This window comes from Corvus cornix, chromosome 9 (genome assembly GCF_000738735.6).
Source record: "Corvus cornix cornix isolate S_Up_H32 chromosome 9, ASM73873v5, whole genome shotgun sequence".
Classification (NCBI taxonomy): Eukaryota; Metazoa; Chordata; class Aves; order Passeriformes; family Corvidae; genus Corvus; species Corvus cornix.
In genome coordinates this window covers 6939240-6961384 of record NC_046339.1, presented here as the reverse complement: position 1 = coordinate 6961384, position 22145 = coordinate 6939240, and the positions used below count along the sequence as shown (strand labels likewise).

The 22145-nt window shown below is 44.1% G+C and overlaps 1 protein-coding gene across 3 annotated transcripts in view; it reads left to right on the top strand.

Moving 5' to 3' along the window:
- The window catches only part of GNB4 (G protein subunit beta 4), a 58941-nt gene that overhangs the window by 14467 nt on the left and 22329 nt on the right, over positions 1-22145 (top strand). Inside the window, exon 1 of one of the 3 annotated variants that reach the window (XM_039556720.1) lies at positions 13762-13862. The exons of 1 other annotated variant lie outside the window; for it this stretch is intronic. The gene's annotated coding sequence lies outside the window, so the exon portion shown is untranslated. Of the gene's footprint in view, positions 1-13761; positions 13863-14323; positions 14389-22145 lie in introns of those variants that run through there. One more of the 3 variants, XM_039556721.1, reaches the window with a different exon arrangement.

Sequence of the window (22145 nt, the reverse complement as noted above, 5' to 3'; positions counted from 1 at the left end):
TGGTTTGGGGGATGCCATCAGGGATAAAGGCACATGCAGTAGCACAAACAGCTGAAATCTCATGGCAGACTTTATGTCTGCTTGATGCTTTCCCTGATGGCCTTGACACCAATTATAATGTCAGTAGAGTAAAATAGGCTCTGCAAAATGTGATTTTTCTGTTGGAATGCTGGCAAAGTAGTGCCGATGTGGCATAAACTTCTATAGGTGGTGGCACTCTCTCATATGTTCTGTTTTCAAGGTTAAATACAGAAGTGCACAAAACACTCTCAGCAAGAGGTAGAAGTACCTGGGCCTCGTGGCCTCTGATTTCAGCTGAGCAGTCAGACCCCTGTCCTTTGCTTTTTTGTGTGCAGATGGACCTGCCATGTATGGAAATTATCTCAGCTGAAATCGAAGCAGTGTAGAAAACAAAATTGTGTAAATGTCTGTGAATGGATCCCCCTGATTTTTACAGAAAATGTGAGAATGGTGGACCTAAATAATCGACAAAGTTAGGGTAAAAGTCTGTAAAACGCCTGTGGAAGTACATATTAATCAGTTTTACATGTCCCAAACTCTATCCCGTTGAAATTATGAACAATTCAACAAAATATATTCTTGGAATGTACTTAGATCAAATAGCAGGAAGCTGAGTCCAGGTACAGTCAGACTGGAAATGAGGCATATGTGTCCAGTGGTGTGGGTCACTGGCATAGCTGGAGGAGAAACGTGATGTTTCACATGCACAGCAAACTGAGGGTTTGTCCACATAAGACTACACACATGTAATCTGAATTAACATCAGCAAGTTAAGGGATCTGATGCACAAACTTCTCGGGGAATATGGCTGACTGTTGCTGTAAAATGCCAGACTGAGAGATCAGAATAATCTCTCTGGCTGGAAAATCCACTGATCCATAGCAATAGCTCTGTTCTGTATGTGCATGGCAGACAGAGAGCAAGAAAAGGTTTTCATTCTACTGCAGAAGAATATATTAATGGTCTTGTCTCACCACAAATTTTCACAAAATTAGATAGTTAGATTGTGTCAAATCTTGGCTCATCACCAAGACTACCTGCCATAAAATTTCTGACATCAGAAGAGGGACACCTGTATTAAAGTGAAATTTGAAGATTCTCTAATATATAAATTTGTGAGATGGAGTCCTTATCCATAGCAATCATGTTGTCAGCAATGCTGTTTGTTTGAATTAATGCTGCAGATTGGATCTGGTCGTTGATGCTGATCTCAACTTATATGTAGGACATAAGCTGAATACATTACATTTTCTAACGTGCCTGGCCAGAATGCTCTGATGCAAACACCAAAGCTGAAGTAAATGGGAGCAGGCAGTTCTCAGCTTGAGGTGCCAGGCCATTGGAAATTCCAGGTTCCTAAATGTAAATGTAGTATAGATATCCAAGCTGAAAGGTGTCTCAAAAATACAGCCAAAGATTTATATTATTCTGACAACACACTGGAACCAGCTGACACTGAGCCAAACCCAGCAGAGGAGTCTTTTGATGTATTTCAAGAGACATGTTAAGTTCAGTGTCCTGAAACTGCATCTGTCACCACCATCCTCTCAGGAAAAAAAACCTAAGAAGGCTGTTTTTTTGTTTTTTAATCGTTAACTTTGCACTGCTGTGCCTTCCTTCCTCTCTAAGCTTCCCTTTTGTGTAGATGAAACCTAGTGATGCTGTGTTTGCCTATAGGCGTCCTTTTTCCTGTGAACACAGAAAACCCTGAAGAACAAATAAACTGTTTAAGTTGCTGATCCTGCATGTTTGCAAATTCATTGGGAGATTTGGCTCACATGTAAGGACACAAGGATCCGGCTCCTAGGGAATAAACGTCAAAGAACATGAAAAGAAAAGCCTTGGTAGGCACTAGGACTATAAGAACAAAGAGTGCTTCCAAACTGCAGTAGTAAAAACCACTGGGAAATGTGGGATAGTCTGACAGAAGCAGTTAAGAATGATGGTTCTGAGTCAGGCATAGAATTGGAAAAAAAGAAAAAAGAAACAAGAAAAAGAAAAATGAAAAATGAAAAAAGAAAAAGGCTTGATCCAAGTGAATTAAAGCCACTTATATTCCTGGAAATGAATTATTTCCTCTTTATCAAAAAAGGAAAAAAGACAAAGAGGTTAAGAATGTAATTATATGTTGCAGAAAGAATTATATGGCAATTTCTGTCTCCCAGGTTTACGTTCAGGGTGCAGACCAAAACTCTGATACGCTGCCTGACTTCTGCAGTGTCTCAGCAGCGTTGCCTGTGCTGCCTATTTACTTTTCAGCACTTCCTCTCAGAGGCTTTCTTGTAGCCCATGTCCTCTGCAGGCTTTCAGAGGAAGCTCTGGGTATTATTCTGTGTCCAGAATAAACAGAAAGCACAGCACTGTCTTCTGTGCATAATCCCTCTCCTTCCCCTGTGAATTTACAAATACTGTAGGAAAACAGAATGATCACAGAAATAGCTGTGTTAGAAGATCCCTCAGTGCTGAGGACTTGGTTCCCTGCTTTGTCAGGGAGTTCAGGCATATCTGTGACATCATTTACTGTTTACCTTGCCGAGGCTCCAAGGAAGTGCCAAAGCCTGTGAACCACCTCCTCCCTTTCCCATCTTGAGGTATTTTCATTCCATCCATCTCTGCCTGGACACAGAGTGCCTCAACAGTGTGGCAGGGGATGTTTTCAATGCACACTGATGTTTTGCCCAGTCATATGTCAGGAGGGAGCATCCTCCCACTGGTATGAACAGTATGACCACGAAGGAAGATGAACAGTAACTGCATTATGTCCTCCAGAAGATGGATGGAAGTGAGAGGGAATATGGTTTTGTGAGCTGTATTTCAGGGCCTTGTTCCTCAGTTGCACAACATTGCTGCATTTGTTTCCCAGTGTTTACAAACAAAATTAAATCAAGGTTGTAAACCAGAAAACCGTATTCATATGCGGTGTAGATTGATGATAGACATAGCATAAAATGCTAAAAACTAGATCAGCTGCAATTAGTCTTTAAAGAACCTAATCACCAATATGAATTGGACAACCAAGATTTCAAATAGTTAACTTCCTTCTGTCCTATATGTTCACTGTCTTTTTGTGTTGTGTGGTTTGTTTTTTGTTTGTGGTTTGGTTTTGTTTTTTTTTCATGGGTGGAAACTGTTTGGAAATAAATATACTAAGATTCAGTTATTCCTAAAACTTTGTCATTTAATGACAAAAACCATTTGCTTATGAATGCATTGAGGTTGCTGCACTGCGCATATCCAGACTCTGCCATCATCAGAGAGGGTCTCTGTCATTCTTAAGTGGCTGAAGGGTAGAAAAGGAGTGGGGCAATTTCCTGCAGACTTTCTTCTGCTCTCCTGGTATGATGCCTTGAAGTAGATGATGCTGCTATATCACAGAGACCACCAGTTTAAATTAACTAGGATATAATTAAGATTATAAAAACAACCCCAAAAGTTTTATGGGGTTACAAAGATCATTCTCTCATTATCCCAAAAAAAGTTTATTTCTTGCTAGTTCCCTTGAGAGAAGAGATAAAAATTGCCCTTTTATGGGAAGACAACTGCCCAATAGATCACCAGGAAAAGCAGTCTGAGCATGGGCAGGGCTGGCTGGAGCCCAGACAGTGGGACTGGGACTGGAGAGCCCCTGAAACAAAACTGTGCAGCAGAAGCTGCTGCAGAGCTTCCCTGGCAGGTGCCACTTGAAGATGCCTGTGACAGCCTGGCCTGGGGGAGTCCAAGATGATGCAAAGTGAATGGGAATGAGAGAAAAAAAAGGCAGTGGAACAGTGGGAAAAGGAAATATTCTTGACTTTGTGTGCTGAAGAGATCAGACCTCATTGCACTGGTGCAGGGTTTTGAAGGATGTTTTTTGTCTTAGGCCCTGACTCTGCCCAAGCCAATTTGTCACCAGTTTGATACACAGTGATGCAAATAGGCACCTATCCCTTGCTTCCCTCCTCACACAGACACACATTTCTGCTGGATTCTTGCTTTTTAGCACAGTGGTGAACCAACAGTGCTAAAGCACCACCTGTTTTGCTGTGTCAAGGGAACCAGCTATCACTGCAGCCACGTCACTAAATCACATTACAACCCTCGGTCTAATGACATTTGTATAGATCTCCAGCTCTCTACTGTTTGTCACTAATCAGGGTAGTCTGAAGATAATCATGCAGGGACATTATCCCATTTCTGCCTTATCTACTCATTTCTGCAGTGCACACACAAGCCAGCATGGCCTGACTTCTCCAATTCCTCTGCTATATTTATTTGTCTTCCTTTTAGCAGAAATAATTGAGGGATCAATGAGGTTACTGTGCCAGGTCTATTTCTCAACTCTCCACTTCCCTTTTGCAGTGGGATCTTGCAGGAAACTTGAAGAAATCCAAACAATAGCCAAACCTCTTCTCATACTTGCTCTGAGAAGCCAACCCTGCCTGTGTAATAGGCACTGTTGAACATGATTTAGCCTTAAAAGTTTAAATATCTTTTTGTTACATCCCAATGGAGACAATGTTAGGGTTCATATTAGCACTACTGAGTGCTCATTTGTTCTTTCTGGTTTTTAACATTGCAAAAAGATTAGATAAATTTTCTTCCCTGTTGCAGTTGCTTGAAACTGCAATGAATTTCGTGAAATGAATGGAATTATTTAGGATTTTAATCAATGGAGCTGCAGAATTTAGCCAACCACCTTAAAACCATTGTATTTATTTCTAAGATTCAAAATGTTATATTAATAATTTAAACAATTGTAGGGAATATCCTGTTGTATTGACCTTGAAAATGTTGTTAAACATAGTAAATACAAAACATTTTCTTGCTAAAATGAAAAAATGAAATGCTCAGTCACTTGGAGCTTCACATGGAAATCATCAGGAAAACAGCTCCTGTTCTAAATGGAGCTGTCAAACTGACAGGTTGCAATAGAAACCTATTCCCAGCTATTCAGTAGTAACAAAAGATCAAGACGATCCAGTTTCATCAGGCCATCAAAGAGGGAGACTTGAATTTGTTGAATTCAAATCAGTTTTCTCTGTTTGCTTACTTAGGCTGGTCCTAACTGCAGGATTGTAAGAAATTCATAATAAACGGAGCTGTTACTCATTCCAAGAACATCAAATAGCTGTCAATTATAAGGTGGCAGAGACTTGAATAAAAATGAAACTGCCTTTTTTGAGAAATACTTTGGGTTGATCACAGCCACTTTGACGTAAGATTCTCTGCATGTGCAATTAGCAACTCATTCTGGCAGTTTCCTTATGGGAATTTTTCCAGGAGTATTTGATGCAAATGTTTCTGAGAATCAGCTGTGGATGCACTATGAGGATAATTTAGAAATCTTTTCTGGAAAAGACACCTCTGTGGCTGCTGTAGTTTAAACAAGAACGTACAGCTTTATTGATTCCTGACCCTTTGTCCCTGTCCAGCGTTCAGCTCCACCACTCTAATCCAGCCTTTTCTCCTCTGGAGTAATGGAAACCTCAGGTTTTTTCCACTTGCTTGTTAATGTATTTGGCAAGATACTTGGGGCTTCTTTGCAAAGGTGCTACTGCTCTGCTGATTGACATTCAGCATGGGCAGGCAGAGCAGGCCATAGAAAGAAGCAACAAGCCAGGAAGGAACAAAAACCTTCCAATCTTGAGTTCTTATTCCAAGTGTCTTTGAATCAGCAGCTCTGGGCCCTTCCCAGCTCTTGAAGGAATGCCAATTCAGAGCAGTGAGTGAATAAGGTGTGTGTGGGGGCGACTGCTTCCCTGTCACTTGTGAGAAGCTTCATTTTAAAAAGTGCCTCTTCTTTTGCTGCATTACAGGCGCTTGGATGGCTCCGAGGAGCTGGGAATTGCTCACAGAGGCTTTTTGTTCATGGCCTGTTGCCCAGTCCAACCCAGCCCAGGCCACGAGTGACCAGGAGCTGTTTCCGTGTCAGCCCAGCCTAATGGATGATGTGAGCTGTGCCTCAGTCCAATTTCAGCAGCAGGAGCATCACAAAAGCCAGCACTGCCCTTGTCCCCAAGTGACTCTCTTGCAAGCCAGGGCTGTTTTGGGGCAGGGGAGAGCCAAGGCTCTGGGGGACCAGCTGCCTCCTGCCTCACATCCTTCCCTGCATTCGGAGGGGGAACTCCAGCCTGCGGAGCTGTCAGGCTGATGCTTTCCCCAGCACTGGAATGACACACAGTGAAAACAGGCTGGCAACAGGAACAGAAATCAGGAGCATCTTGGGTTAGGAGCACGGATATCTTCTGGTAAAAGATACACAGAAGAGCATGAATGGTTTCATTCAGAGTTTTGCACCAATGCCCTCTGTGTATGAGGAAAATCATTAGGATGCCATTAGCTCTCATGCGTTAAAATGGAAAATACTTCTTTATTGTAATCTCTAATTTTATTTTACAATGTTTTTACTATTTCTTTTTTGCAGTTTGCTTACTTAGACTCTCAGACTGGTCATTTTCGCTCTGCTTAAATTTAATTTCACTCCTTTGCTTGCTCTCTTGTTCTTCCATCTGAAAAGCTTTCATGTTGGGTAACTTGCTCAGCAGCAAGGATAGAGGGAAACAGGTGGGCAGGCAATCTGAATTCTGATTTTGGCTCTGCCACTGGCTGCTTGGCAAGCTGTTTACACCACTCTGTGCCTTACTTTCCCAGAGAAAGAGATTCATAGTTTAAGAACAGTTCAAAATCTTTGACAAAAAAGAACCGTGCAACTACTTAGTGCTATTTCCTGAAGGAAAACACATGTAAAATCAGGTATTTTATTCCATGTGCTCCTTAAAATGTCTATCAGTTAAACCCAGTAAGCCTCTGTTCTTCATTTTCCTTTACTGAATTAGTTCTAAATGTTGAGTCATCATCATTGATGCCCACATCCAAACCACCACAGACATCTTAGCCTTCAAACTGCAAAAAATCCCAAATGTTCTGGATTCTTCAGCCCATTTAACATGTGTGGTATGTAAGTAGCAAATCCATGTAACTACTGAGACATGGCTACAGTACAGATCTGCACTGGCACTGCAGAAGGTATGGATTGCTCTCTCCTTAAGCTTTAATGTTCTCTCTATTCCCTCCCTCTCCAGTTTAATTTGGATAAAGTGTTCACCAGCAGGACACAGTAGTTTGTTAAGGGCACAGTTGTTACATAACTTTATATTACTTACAGCCCTATAAAAGTGTTGTAGATAACACCAGAGACAGTGTTGTTCCTCTACCTTGTTCCTCCATGGTGCCATTTCCAGTACTATTGATTCACAATGGAACCCCTTTTCCCTCAGGAATGGCTGGGGTCAGAGCAATACCGTCGATGCTGATGGAGGTGAAGAGCCAGCAGCAGCATTATGCTGAAAAGCTTCCTAAAAATGGCCTCTATCTCCTTGCTGACCTGGAAACCCAGCTTCTTGTATCAGATGTCCTCATTCATGACCATAAAACCCCTTTGGGTACCAAAAGTTTTGTAATTTAAATGGCAAAACTTCAAAACTGCAAGCTTGAGTACCACTGCTGACAGCTTGGTGTAAGCCCAGCCTCAAAGTCCAAGGGAAGATGAAATACATCTGTAATTATTCTGAATTCAGCACTTGACTGCAGTGAGTATTTCTTGCTGCACAGCAACCGAGGGTCAGCTTGGATTCCAAAAGTGAATTTGCCATTTTTATTGTAATGCAACTGCAACACACAGAGTTAAATTCTTGTTTCATTTTACTGATCTTCACTGAAGCATTTTCCAGTGGCACCTGGGAGCTTGGTGTTCTGCAGCCTGCAGGAAGCTGCCAGGAACTGTGCTCAAGGGGACCGTGTTGAGGTTATGTGCAGCAGGGCTTCAGATGTGAATGTGCTTGTGGGTGGCACTGTGTGAATACACGTACTGAAAAATATTACACCTGCGATTTCCTAAGATTGGGTAGCAGTGGAATGCGAGAATCTTTCATTAAAAATGTGAAAAGCAGTTTGGTTTTGTTGTGATTAGTAAGTGGCTTATATCTGTAAGAATTTCTAAAGGTAATTAATGGACCTGATCATGCTTATTCAGTTGGCTTCCTGTCTTGTTCATGAAAAGGCCAAACAATTTCTGACTGAACAAAATAATACTTCTTTAATATTCCTCTCTTCCTAATTCCACACTTTCACTACACATGTCAGTTACTGAATGCTTTGTTAAGCTCCTTTCATGACTATTAATTTTCTCTTTTGCCTCTACTCATTCCACTTTATACCTGGCACACAATGTTAATGTCCATTATGCCCTTCATTTGTTGAGGAAGTAACTGAAAACTCACAGAAAATGATCACATTAGTCCTTGTTTGCTCCCTACTGCACACACCGTAAAATTCTGGGGGGTAAGGATGAGGTTTGGTATACGGTAAAGTAAACGTAATTTCCAAAGCAGGATGTAGAAAATGCCATGCTCAGAATCGGTGGGAGAAGAGCTACTTGGCTGAAAAGGACTGGGAAATTTTTCAAACTGAGAGTTAAAAAGGGATCTTCGTTGTTTCTGCCCCTCCCATCTGCTGTTCTCTGCAGCTGAAAATGGGGCAGAAAGCCAACATTGTGACATTTGAGCGGACAGCACTTTATGGAAGTGTCTATTACAATGCCACACCCACACCCATGGTAGAAAGGAGCCTTCTCCCGGGCCAGGGCAAGCAAAGGTGCTGCCAGAGTACAGCTGATGTGAGGCTTCTTTCCCTGAGTCTGGCATTTGTAGGCAGACTCTTACATTTTTCTGTGTAGGTTTAAAATGCAGATTCCCTTTCCTCTGCTTGCTTACTCCTCTCCCCCTACAGAAGGAATAAGAGGATTTCTAAAACACACTGTGGAGTTTCCTCAGCCCTCACGTGCCAGCCTTGCCAGTGGGCTGGGCTGCAGCAGCAGAGAACGTGCAGAAGCACCGTGACTGGGATGAGCTTTGCCTTTGCCTCACCGAGTCATCTCAGACACCGGTGAAATACCCTGCAAATTACATCAGTGAAATACCCTGCAAATTACAGTGAGCACATGAAGCCCACGACTGATCCCAGTGTCCAACTGATCTTAGAAGGGAACACTACAGATCAAATGGCTTTTTCAGCCCCTTTGGTTTCTGCCGCTGTTCTTTTACAATGAGCACTTTCAGCAGTTCCACGAGTATCCTTCATCATTTTATCTGAAAGAAATATTAATATATTCAGAAATACATGCATATATATAGGCTGCACGTAAAGCATCTATCCATATATGCCCACTCCCCTTTCTTCTATTTAAATAGTGTTTAGTGATTGCTCAGTTCTCTTGAAAGGATGAGTCACCTGTAGCTGCACAATGATCCAACTGTGTAGCTTGATCAGTTATTTTACTGGACCTTAACTGGCATCCACTGTCATTATTTTGGTTTGTACTTATATTATTTTTCCTTAATTTTTTTATTTGAATTAAATATTAGAGAATTAGCATGAGGATAGAAGAGGATCTGCTGGATTGGCAGCCCTAGAAATTGAGGTTCCCTGTTTCTTGGTAGCACGGGGACACACAGCAAGGACGTTTCCCTCCACCTGCCCGTTAAACAGCGATCCATGGACCAGAGCTGGTGGTGAGCAGCCAGTGCAAGTGCCTTACACATTCCTTCTGGGAATTCTAGAGAGACATGGCCACAATGTGAACTGAACTGCCACCTCAGATGCTTTTCATGTGGAGCATCACCTGGTGTGCAGAGAGATCACCACTCCCTGGTGCTGTGAAAGGCCACCCTACATCAGCAGAGCCACTGACAGAGTGACAGGAGAGGATCTGTCACACTCCAGCTGTGCCCTGAACGAACAGAGGGGTCTGGAAGGAAGGAAGGAGTGAATGTTAGACTCCAGTGAGAGTAAAACCAGGAGATTGAAGGTAAAGCAGTAAAACCTTTGCTGTCATATTTAGGAATGAACTGAGGAAGGGATATCTGAAGGGGGATATGTTTTCCATCATGTATATATAGAATATAAAGATAATATGTGTAATCTTGCTTAACAGAGTAATTAAATCAGTAAATTAAGTGGGCTTTTAAGTCTTGTGCTCTCCAAAAGGCTTGAATAAAATGAAGTGAGATTGCTCACTTATTAATAAGGGGTTAAGTGCCATTTTAGTTCCTAGGTCTGGAAAAAAAGATGCAAAGTGAGGGAGAAGAGATGTAGATTAGCACATCTCACCTGAAGAGCTGCAGACTGCAGTGGCAGAAGAGCTGTCAGACATTAACAAAGAATGAAGACAAAGCAAAAAGCAATGGTCCAGCTGTGGGGTGGCCTGATTTAACCAGTGACACAAACAACCCTGAAACGAAACCAGCCTTGTCACTGTAGAGGTGTCGAGGAAGTGGATTGCTCCTTCAATAAATTAATTCTGAAGTCTGAATGAGCAATTTATTTTTCTTTTGTTTTCCTGAAGTCAGTCAAAGGGGTTGTGTGATTCAGTCACACCAGTGCAGGGGATTCCCTCTGGATCTATGTCTCTTAGCTATGGGTTGGGATTTTTTTTTTTTCCTTTGTCTTGTCTCCTGAGCAAACATGACTCCTTCATTTATTTGAATGAAGTGTTTTGGGAAGCAATTAGATAATGGGCTAATGAAATGTGGGGGCTTTCTGGTAGCCCTGGAAAGTACCAGGCTGACAGTGAACCCTGCCTTTCTCTGGAACCAAGAAAAGACATGCAGAGACTCTGGTGGTATTTTTAGTCATTTAGATTATATGTGTCCCTGTCCATCTTTGTGCCTTTTGGCCTCAGCCCTGCCAAGACTGGGAAGTTTTTTAGAAAATGTCTCATTGCTTCCTCATACCCGTTCACTGTTCTAGCACGGTGTTTCACAAATTTCCATCCAAAGGGTGTTTAGGGTGCTGCTGGAGCAGTCCTGGCTGAGGTTTTCAGTTACAGCTGAATCAGCACAATCTCCAAACAGGTTCCCTTCCTCTGCCTTCCCTTTGGAGGTGTTTCAGACTCACCGGGCAGGAATCCAAGCACCATAGGCCTCCAGTAGCATTTAATCTATCAGAAACCAAAGTTGCTGCGTTGGCTATAGTAGCTCATAATTCAAAGGGAACATGTTAGAGAAACTGATCTGGGTATTGATTTTAAAAACTAATCTGGCACTGTGTCCCAAGATTTCTCTTTCACTGCAGAACAAATTGATTCCTTATATAAATTCTAAAATAATACAAAGCATATTGCAGAACTGGCATAAGAATGGCTCCATTAGGGGTAACTCTGCTTTTGCAGAGTGGGGTTTGGCATGTGAAACCAGTGATCAGAAGCAGAACTGGATAAAAGCTGGTGGTAAAACGCTGCCAGCAGGAGAACTGGGGATTTCTATTTCATTAGGAATTTGTAACATCATCTAATAAATGACTAAACTGACTACACAGTGGGTGAGATGAGTTTTATAAGGAGGGGCAGTTTCTGTTATCTGTATTGGTTGGTCCAGGACAAGATATTCCTGTTTGCCTTGGACCACCACAGCAACAGCAATGCCACCCCTGCAGGATGAGTTCCCCTGTGGAGAATCCTGTCCTGTGTGCTTCATTTTCACAGCCTGCAACTGAAATCTTCCCCGTCTCCCAAATGAGTCATAAGGATAAATTATGTAATTTTAAATGTTTTAATTAGCACTGGAAGGACAAAACCTGATAATTGAATAATATGTAACTACCCAAATACCATCTGAACTTTTCTAGGGCTTTCCTTGCTGCCTGTTGTTTTCCAGAGTTGTTTGAAAACAGATGAGAAATGGTGTGCTCATTCTGGGATGGTATCTTGTCAGTAATCACTATTCAGGGATCTAGAGATTGTACTAGGAAAAATGTAAGAGAACAAGCATATTTTAAGGGAGAACTATCCTTGTGCCAGTTTCTCCCCTTTATAAAAATTTAAGTTACTTATATGGTGATACGGTGACTCTGAGGCAAGTGTATTTTCCTCAAGTGTGGTCCAACAAAATCAAACCCACCCCTTGTTGATTTTTGCTGTGTGATCACTCATTAAATGCAAAGTAAACACATTGCTGAATGGCATCTGTCCTTTGGATAAACAGAAGACAGATGTATTACAGTGCAGGGAAGCACAACACAGACTTTGCAACCAGGACAGAGCCATTAAAATAATTGGCTTGAATCAGTTAGGGGATGCGCACTTTTTTAAAGACTGATTTAGGGTAAGCAATGAGCTGTTTCATTACAGTATGGATTGTATGTTCCAGCATGTGCTGTCATTATTACTGAGCCCTTTATCAGTAACATGCTAATAGCTCAAAGATTGCTTTACTCACAGAAGTTATGATACTCATGTAAAATATTTTGCAAAAATTTGACAGTGTGTGTTGCTGAGGGTGTGTCAGACCCGTGCTAACAAGATGGATGACGCTAAGAGTCCCATGGTTGGTGCTGGAGGGCTGAGCAGGGCTGCCTTAGGCTGACTGTGCTGAGGCTTTGACTTCTGCAGAGGTGTCCCTGTGGCATCAGGGTCAGTGGAGCAGGAGAAACTCTGAGGTGTGGCCAGAGCATCCCACAAATCACCTATCCCATATGTTCCCAGGTCACTTGTTGGCTGTGGTTGTAGTTTGGCAATTTGATTGCAATAGGAGCATCAGCTGTGGAATGGCCAGACAGATCCACAACACAACTGACAAACCCCTGGCAGTCAGCCTCCCGTGGTCTGTCTGCTTTCCACATGCCGTTGTAAGGAGGGCTGCACCATTATGGGATGTGGGATTGCAGCTTTGTGAGGAATACACAGGATCTGAGTACCCACTCAACATTTCACTTTTTTTTCCCCCGCATTACTGATCTGCAAAGTTCAGCGGAGTCAGTTCTCGCTACTAACCAAAGAGAAGCACCACACCCTGCTGCGTGCTGAGGGGGATATAGGACTTCAATTGATCACAGAATCAGTTAGGTTTGGAAAGACCTCAGAGATCAAGTCCAACCTGTGACTGAACACCACCGTGTCAACCAGACCATGGCACCAAGTGCTGCTTCTAGTCTTTCCTTAAACACCTCCAGGGACAGTGACTCCACGACCTCGCTGGGCAATCCATTCCAATCCCTTTCTTTGAAGAAATTCCTTCTAATGTCCAACCTAAACATCCCGTGGCTTGAGACTGTGTACTCTCATCCGACCGCCGGTTCCCTGGGAGCAAAGCCTGACCCCACCCAGCTGCACCCTCCTGTCAGGGAGTTGCAGAGAGCGATCAGGTCCCCCCGAGCCTACTTTTCCCCAGGCTGAGCCCCCCCAGCTCCCTCCCCAGGCCGCTCCAGCGGAGCATCAGCCATGGAATACTGGGGGCAGGAGAGGGGCCGCCTGCCCTGTGGGTGCTCGGGAAGTCGAAGGCTTCATGGAGGGCAGTGCTCCCCTTGCTCCACGGGGTCCCCACATCCCACCTCCACAACCCCATTCTCACCCTTCGTCCCCACAGGTCCCCATCACCCATGTCCCGCTCCCTGGACCCCCATCTCCGTGTCACTGATGCCCCCCAGTGTCCCCACCCCCAAGTCCCCATCCCCAGGGATCTTAACTTCAGGTGAAATCTCTGGGTCTCCACATCCTTTGGGTCCCCATGCGCTGGGGTCCCACCACCACCCAGGGCTGTCGCGCACAGGCCCCCCCTGCCTCGTGTGCCCCGTGTCCCCCGTGTCCCCCGCGCGGCTCCGCTCTCTCACGGTTGTCACACGCGGGGGTGACAGAAGCGCCGCCCGCAGGGGGCGTTGGCCCCGTGAGCGCTCTGACGTCACGCGGCGCTGCCATGGCAACGGCCCGTCACGTTGTCCGGTCCATGGCGGGCGGGGCGGAGCCGCTCCCGCCCCAGCAGCGCCATGGCGGCGGCTCGGGTGACACCGCGCTCCGCGGCCGCCCGGACACCCGCAGGTACCTCCGCCCGGGCATGCCCCCGCGGCCGGGCTCTGCCCGTCCCCCGCGGCTCCGCGCGGCCGCCCCAGGGCGGTGCCCGGTCCCCCCGCGGCTCCGCTCACCGCGCCGGGGCCGGGGAGCCTCGGCCGGGCGGGGCCGCGTGGGGCCACGGGCCGCGCTTCCCGGCGGGGCGGCAGCGCCGGCCGCTCCCGCGGGGCTGCGGGCGGGCGGGCAGCTCCAGCGCGCTTTCCGCCCGGGCCGCGGAGCCCTGGGGCGGGCTCGGCCCCAGCGGGGCGGGCTCGGGCTCGTCGGTCCCGGGGAGGTCCCGGTGCCGCGTCCGGCGCTGCCCCCGCGGGGCCGCCCGGGAGCGCCGCGCCCGCCCCGCCCCTTGGGCGGCCCCATCCGCGGCGCTGGAGGGGGGGGGGGGGGCATGGGCGGCACCACCGCAGCGCCGGCGGGGGGCGGGAGGGAGGCAGTGCTCGGGCGGCGCCGCCGGCAGCGGCCCCAGCGCCTTGAGACCCCGGCAAGTGAAGCCCCCGGTAAGGAGAGCCCCGCGGGAGAGGGGCCGGGGCAGCCGCGGGACAAGGGCGCGGTCCCGGGGTCCGCCGGGAGAGGCGGGGTGGGCGGGCGGCATCACCCGGTGCCGTCCCGCCCGCCCCGGAGCGCTGGCACGGCGCGGGCACAACGCCCGGGCTCCGCGGGGAAGGGAGGGGCCGGGGCAGGGCCGCGGAGGGTTCCCCGAGGTGGTGCCGGAGACGAGGGGCTGCGGAAGGGAGGGAGAGGCTCGGTACCCTGGGCTGGGAGGCGAGGAGCGGGCGGGGCGCGGGCAGAGACCCCCGGTGCCGCCGGGTCCGGTCCGGCGGGGATGCGGGGCGCCGCGGGGTCCCTGTGGCCGGGGAAGGAGCTGCTGGGGGTCGTCAGGGGCAGCCCGGGGTGCGCCGTGCCGGCCGGAGCGCGGGGCGTGCAGAGCGCTCCGGCCACCCCAGCAGCATCAGCTGGACCGGCGCTTGGGGTCCAGGTCTGTACAGCGGGCAGCAACAGGCGGCTCCCGGGCTTGTGGAACAGCTGCGGAAGCTCCGGCTCTCGGTTCTGTACCTGGCTAGAGCAGCCCAACTCTCGTTTGGGTTTCAGCATTCCATATGTCGGCTTTGTGGCGAGGGGCTGTGACTTGCATGCCTTGCGTGACTGTTGTGGCAAAGGTGAATCGGAAGGTGCTCCCCGTCTTTAGGAAAAGTGCAAAGTCATTAGGTGCTTTTCGTGTCATATTTTGTAGGTATTGCTGGTTTTCCCATCCAGATTTATTTTATTTTTTTGAGTCTGCTTTTTTATTTTTGCACTTGTTGCTGAGGTTATCACGTCCTCTAATTTTTAATTTGATTTCTGTTGGAAATTGTGAAAAACAATCCAAATTGCTAACAGCTATAGATGTGGTAGACAAGTTTAGTTTATGCTGTAATATTATCTGAACTAATTCAAAATAAGCCTCTGATCTGTTCCCTCCTGTTAATTACACAGTTGAGAATGTTGTCTTTTATTAGACTGGTTATTGTAGCTTGGAAAGTACATGATTTTCCAGGATGGTTTTCAGTTCTGAAATAGAAGCAGGGTAAATCTAAAGGCTAAGTATGAGCTGAGGAAAAAGGTCCTTAATTTAATTAGGTGTAATCAGTTTCTGAAGAAACAAAGGAATAGTTGCTCTCTGCTGGGTGGAGAGTACTGGGAAGGGAAGGGGAAAGAATGAGAAAATGGTGCAGAGAGAGGAGGCAGGTACCAGCCTCTAAAACCCACTGTGAAAGCGCTGGGAGAGATGAAAACGGTTCCTGTGGGAATAGCGGGGACATGAGTCTGCAAAGTCATGGGAGTGTTCAGAGGAAAACCTGAAGCTGCTTCCTGATTTCTGTTAGAAATATGGGAAGTGATGTAAAAGATGGTCTAACTAACCTGACAGTGAAGTGTCAGCTATAGGAGATGTAATCGCTGGTTAGAGCTGGGGGAAGTCTGAAGCCATGCTAACAGGAATAATAACTGTATCAACAAATTAAGATGAAACAAACCACATGACAAGCGCACACTGTCCTGGAAGTCTCTTAATGGGATGGGAATCTTCAGTGGTTTTTTGCAGTGTTTGTTTGTGATTCTCAAGCACGATAGCTGTGGTGAAGTTAATTTGTGCTTCCAAAGAACAGACTGATGTTATCTGGGAAGAAGGGGGCTAGGGAAATGAGGGAGATTGTAAATATATGGATATGTCTTGCTGTGTGTCTACTATGGCAAACTATAGTTTGAATTATTATTTCTCTAAAATGAGCAGTTCTTACAGTGAATAAGGTAGATGGGTTATACAGATTTAATAGGCTGAGAACTAAGGTTATAATAGTATATACTAACACCTTTCGTCTCTTAATCATAAAAAAAATTGAGTTTCAGGTTACAGAGGTGTCTTTTTCTCTCTTCTGTATTGTTAAAGTGTTACAGCAAATAGCTGCTGCTCTATCTGTACTTCAGCCCTTTCCTGAGTGCTTGGAAAGTTGGTCTTGATTAATTGCTCAGGTCATTTAAATCTTAAGTAAAAAAATTTCTGGCTACAAATGTAATGTGTTATGTTGGATAATAAAGTTTCAACTGTATCATGTTGCTTACTTGAGAATTAATACATCTAGTGTTTACTTTGTCCAGCTATTCTAATTTTCCACTTTCTAAAGAAAAATGTGGGATTTAAAAACCTCACTAGAAAATCTTGGAAAAAATATTTTTGAATACAGAACTGAGTATTTCTCTCCTGGACCACTATGGAACTTTAAAAAAAAGGCACAAAATTTATAAATACAAGATTCTGAAGGTGAATAAGAGCTATAAATAAATAAATCCCCACAGTATATAGAGAAGTGATCTCTCTTTTCTGCCAGTCTTTAATTTATGACTGTTTTGTTACTGAAGGCAGTAATTTATGTATTTTTATGTCTCAGAAGTCACTTTGAAATGTCTTATCAAAGTAGTTAGAAATTCAGAATCTCTGTGCTTGACGTGCAGTGCATGGTCCTGGAATGTAAATACTTCGGGACAGTGATAATGCAGTGATTGTGTTTTGTACTTAATACTGTCTAGAAATATCAATGCTCAGATTAATGCAGCTCCCAAGTGCCTGGAACCGGCTGCTTAGAAAGTATGCATAGCGTTGCTAATCAAGAAAATATTTTTTAAGTTCCACCAAAATTTTTCTCCTCTCTAATTGGATGCAGACCTGTCACTCAGTTCATCTTCTGAAGTGTGTAATTAAATTTAGTTGTTATTGTTTTGTTCTTGTATGAAACTTCTGTGTTTTGCAACCCAGAGTTTTGTAATAGAATTTACATGAAAGATCTGAAACAGAACTAAAGCAAATGCTCCTGAAAAACACAGAATGTGTGCTGTTCTCTTGAGGCTGTGGTTTGGTACCTGACACCAGTGCAGAAGGCTTCATGGAGCTTTCTGGATAACAGGAGGCAGGGCTGGACAAAGCTGCAGCTTTAATTAAAAGGATGGCACTGTTCAGGCTTGGGGTCATGTCTTTAGCAGTGTTTGAACAACAGAATTGTCTTTGCAGAGAGTCTGAAACAGAAGAGCAAGAGGGGAACTTGTGAATGCTTTGAGTGAATGTCAGCTTGGATGCCACCAGTGATACTCGATGTGCTGATCATTGTGAGTCGCTGTAGTTACTGTGGAGCAGTGCCGCAGTGAGAGCTGGGCTGAGGGTTTATAAAAACCAGAATTAATGCAAGTATAGAGGGACACTGGCTGGCAAATAGTAATGCATGCAGTTCATTGAAGACAGTTTCATTTCCTTTAAGATGTCTCAGCTCCCAAAAGTTTGTGAAATGCTGACATGCACTAAGCCAAATTTTGATTCACTTACTGTAACTCTTGCAATCTCTTGCCTTCTCAAAGGGCTTAAACTGGAAAGAAGGGGAAGATGAAAGTGTCTGATTGTATTGTAGAGCAGAAGGCACTCTCAAGTCCCACCTATTACATAAAGTTAGCTGTTTTTGGCAAAACAGGCTTGACAATTTGCATGAACTATTTTCCTCCTCCTTACGTTAGATCTCAGACAAATATTAATCATATGGATTTTCAGTGTAAGCCAAATGTTTGAGTCATTGTGAATCCCGGTGTTTTGCAACATTAAAAAAGCTGAGTAATGTTAAGATTAAAATTATTTTATAAGGTTTTAATTTTCAAATGGGGTGGGGAGGGGGACAAAATGAAATCATCAAATCAATCCCAGGATTGAATGTGCTTCTTAAATGAGATTGAAACTCTTGGAGCTGCTCTCAGTGACTGGCTTGGCAGCTTTACAAGAACAAGTCACCTCATTGCAATCAGCAGTGGGAACTCTTGGACCTGCCTGGTTTGTTTTCATCATGCAGGTATTAATTCAGGTGGTCAGCATCTAGTCTAGCACAGAGCATCCAGGCAGTTTCAGAATAACTTGATGATTTAATCTTGTTGGATTATTTTTTGTATATGTTTTTCCTGCCCTATATATATATATATATCTATCTTTTAGTGTAGTAACTGTTTCTAACATAAATTGCACTTGTGTAAGTTTGTTTATATATTGAAATGCAATTAGTGTGGTATTTGTGTGCATTTGAAATCTTGCATTAAAATTAAAGATGGTCATTTACAATCTGTTGTTGAAATGTGATATTTAAAATTGCTCTCTTTAAAATAAATATTTTATCTCAGTATTTTTCTGGCTACCCCTTGTGTCATAATTGATTGCTTTAGGTGATCGTTCATGTAAACCAGTTTTATTCCTAGTTTGGAAAAGGAAGACATTTTTCTTCTTTCAGATTCTTGATTTGAGTTGAGCTTAGTTGTTACTGAGCTGAAAGAAGTATTCAGATTCCATGTATAGATGTTATGCTTGTCAAAATCTGATTTCACACACTAAATTTAGTGTGTACCTAGTGATTTTGATCAGTTTTGATGATTTGACTTTAAGATTTTGACAGTGCAGTGTAATGTTACGGTACTAAAAATAAGTAAATTGGAGTACACTAGGGCGTAGCTAGTTAAATTCTATAAAAGCTTTCTCCCCCTTCCCCAGAAAAATTTGAGTTAGGTTTAGGACCATGGTTTTATCTTGTGTTGCTATTGAGAAGGCAGACTGGAGCCCTTTCCTTTGCTTGTGCGTGGTGCTGATGGGAAGATCTGATCAAGTTCTGTTGTAATCTCAACATGAGGCAGAGTTAAAAAAGTAGCACAGCAAAGTTTCCATGACAGCATTAAGTCCAGATGCCCTAGAATTTCAAGAAATTAATCATGACGTTAGTACCATTTTCCTTCCATTGAATGGTAGGGTAGGAAGGACATAGCAGGGGGGTTGGGTGCTCCTGACATCTCAGGGGAGAAGAGTAGTGGTCCACAGGGAAGTGTTACAGCTTTTTGTAGGACAGTGAATGCCTGTTTTCAGTCTCGCTGACTGACACTTGTTGGACAAGAAACTTCTTCACTGCTTTTTCAAGTAGTTTTAATACAAGGTGTCTAAGTACAAAACTAATTGGAAGTATGGAGAATGAGGTGGCCCAGAAGTAAAACTATGGTTTTGGTGCTACAAACACAACTTTAATTTCTCAGATGTGCACCAGAAAAGGGGAAACTCCTCTTTTGTCTGGGAAGCATCCCAGAAGAGGGAGCTGGATTATTTATTTATTTTTATACAGAAGAATAAAAATAAGATACTAGTCCAAAGTAAATGTCCTGTAAATGAGTATTTAATGATGTGAGCGCTTCACTGCAGTTGCCCACACTTTAGGAAAAAGCAGCTAATTTGGAAGGTCAGGTAGCTGGAGATGGGAAGTCATTAAGGCTTTTTTTTGTCCTGCTCATCTGTTACTTTCTTACAAATGCAGATAGATGGGCATCAAAAGCTAAACATGCACTTTGAAAAGGGGTGAAGAAAGTTGACTTTTCCTGGCGGTGCTGCTTCACAAGCTTGAGGAATTCTCTGTTCTCAATCTCTACAGAAACCTCATGACCCTGAATCGTAGGGCTTTGGTAACTGTGACAGGATGAGAGCTGAAAGGCCAACAACCTTAGCAAACAGTTAAATTGCCGCAGTTTCAGAGCTGGGGCTGTGTTTGCCTTCTCATTGAGTCAGGCATCCCCGTGCTTTGCTTGCAGCTTCTGGAAGCAGGAGCTGAAGAATCTTTAGCCATTTTTACAAATCTGTCAGTCACCACTGCTGAGGAGAACTCAAATGGTGGAATGCATATCTCAAACATTAAACCCAAAAGATTTCCAAGAGCAGTGTCCTCTCTGTGGTGAGGGCTAGAACAGACAGGGATTTAGCTGAGCTGCTGTCTTGGCTCACTGTGACTGAGACATGTAGGGAGCATTTACAGGAACAGAAGTTCCAGTGGATTGGAAGACCCTTGAGCAAAGCAGGTTGTGCAGCCATGGGCTCTCTCCTGGCCATTACTGATTATTCCTGTCTATAACCTCAGGCTTTGTCTCCACAGGGGAATTCTGCTATTTATAACCTAGAGAGCATCATGTGTTGCTAAAAAAGTTTTCATATAAAAAAATTATACTTGGTGGAAGACGGCTACAGGTGGGAATATTGTACTTCTTTGCAGCAGCAGTTTGTTTCTCTTTTATCCTCTTCTGTTGGAAACTTTATCTAGGGCTATTTTCTTTCCAGGCAGATAGGTAATTTCTGACTTTTGGCCAGTTAAAAATTACTTGTACAAAGCCTTTATTTTGAGAACCCTCCAACTGTGGAGACAGTTACACAGTGCTACTGATTTCCTTAACATAACTTCTTTCTTAGATATTGGATGTAGTGTCCTCTTTAATAAGCGACTGTCTGAAAACAGGCATTACTGCTTGAGAAACATCAGAAGCAATTCCAAGGAGTATAGATTGGATATATCAGCCTCATCACAAGTGGTACCAGAAGTAGCTACATAGGCCATGTACTCTTAATCCCATACTTGCATTAGTAGGGATGAAAAACAGTACATAGGGTTTTTACTGTCCAGCATGGGATTGCTGATCGTTCTGTAGTGTGAGGTTTTGAATAGATTTTTTTAAAGTATATGCATCTCATAAATGTGAATCTCAGAAAAAACCCCGATTTTTTTTTTTAGAAAAGCCTACTAAAGTAGTCTGAACTCTAGTCTGGAAGAGAACTTAATTTTTGTGGCTTCAAATCACAAGTAATTGACCAGAAATGCATTGTGAACCAAAAGCAAAATTAAAATTAGACCTGAGGGCAGTAGTTTTATCTGACCTTTGGATAATTGGTATTAAAAAAAGCACAAATGTTTATATTGCCTTGTTTTCTTGTGAAAGGGTGCAGCTGTAAGCTGTGCTCAGCTGTGTGGGGATGTGCAGGACATAATGCCTCGCTGTGACTCCGGTACCAAGGGAGTGCGTGTGGTGCTGGATGGGGAGGAGGGCAGGGTGCTGGGGACCATGTATACATCGAATGCATGGCTTCTCCCGAGCTGATGGTGCATTTGAAAGGATGCAGTGTGTGTGTGTGTAACTGGTACTGCTGGGCTTTCTGCTCCTCAACACTGTGAGAATGCTCCACTTTCAGAAACTGTCAGCCAGGAATTAGTGCAGTTGAGTGAACAGTCATCTGAGCTGAATGTAGGTACTTTTCCTGTAGACACTATAGTTTCTCTTAATGTGTATCTTCTCCGCTGACTTTAAACCTGAAATTTTCTGTGCACTTGGTGCTTTTTATGCACACTGTGCAGTCTGCTTGCTCTCAGATAACAGGAGGCTGCTTCAGTAATCTTTTGTGCCTGTAGGTGCCAGACCAGATTTTATATGCATAGCGCTGCTTGGCCTTACATGATGCCACTTCAGTAAATACCAATGCATTAGCCCCTTAAAAAAAAACCAAAGTCAAACTTGCTTAGAGATGGATTTAAATGTAAATGAGGGTCTTTCAAAATGACTTTGAATTGTCATTCTGCAGTACACTTTTCCTAGTAAAATGTTAGAATAGCTTCTGGGTAGGGCTGGGTATTTGAAGAGACAAAAGCCCTCAGCTTATTCCATATGTGTGTCCACCTGTCTGTCCCCAAGGAAGAAATTGGACTGGAACCATTTCTGTCTTCTTACTTAGGGTTATATCTTTCTGCTTCATTAAGATCTTTCTTGCCATTTCTTACATGTTTTGAATTGCAAAACCAATAATAATTTGTTCAGTGATGGAGTGTCCCGGGGTTGGTGAACCAAGTTTTTACTGGGGAATCATTATTATAGTCACTAAAGACAAGGTAATTTGAATTTTACA